This window comes from Salvelinus sp. IW2-2015, linkage group LG2 (genome assembly GCF_002910315.2).
Source record: "Salvelinus sp. IW2-2015 linkage group LG2, ASM291031v2, whole genome shotgun sequence".
Taxonomy (NCBI): domain Eukaryota; kingdom Metazoa; phylum Chordata; class Actinopteri; order Salmoniformes; family Salmonidae; genus Salvelinus; species Salvelinus sp. IW2-2015.
In genome coordinates, this window is record NC_036839.1 from 16,343,064 (window position 1) to 16,343,507 (window position 444).

A 444-nucleotide genomic window follows, 5' to 3' on the forward strand; every position below is an offset into this window, starting at 1 on the left:
AGACAGGATTGTGTCGAGGCACAGATCTAGGGAAGGGTACCAAAATATTTCTGCAGCATTGAAGGTCCCCAAGAACACAGCGGCATCATTCTTAAATTAAGAAGTTTGGAACCACTAAGACTCTTCCTAGAGCTGGCCGYCCAGCCAAACTGAGCAATCGCGGGAGAAGGAACCTGGCACCATCCCTACGGTGAAGCATGGTGATGTTAGCATCATGCTGTGGGGATGTTTTTCAGAGGCAGGGACTGAGAGACTAGGCAGGATCAAGGGAAAGATAAACAGCAAAGTACAGAGAGATCCTTGATGAAACCCTGCTCAGGACCTCAGACTGGGGCGAAGGTTCACCTTCCACCTTCCCGAATGCACTGTAGGTGAGGAGGTTTGGGAGCACACAGAGATTGAGCCCCAGTCTATGTTGGGGAGTCGTATATGTCCATGGAGCCA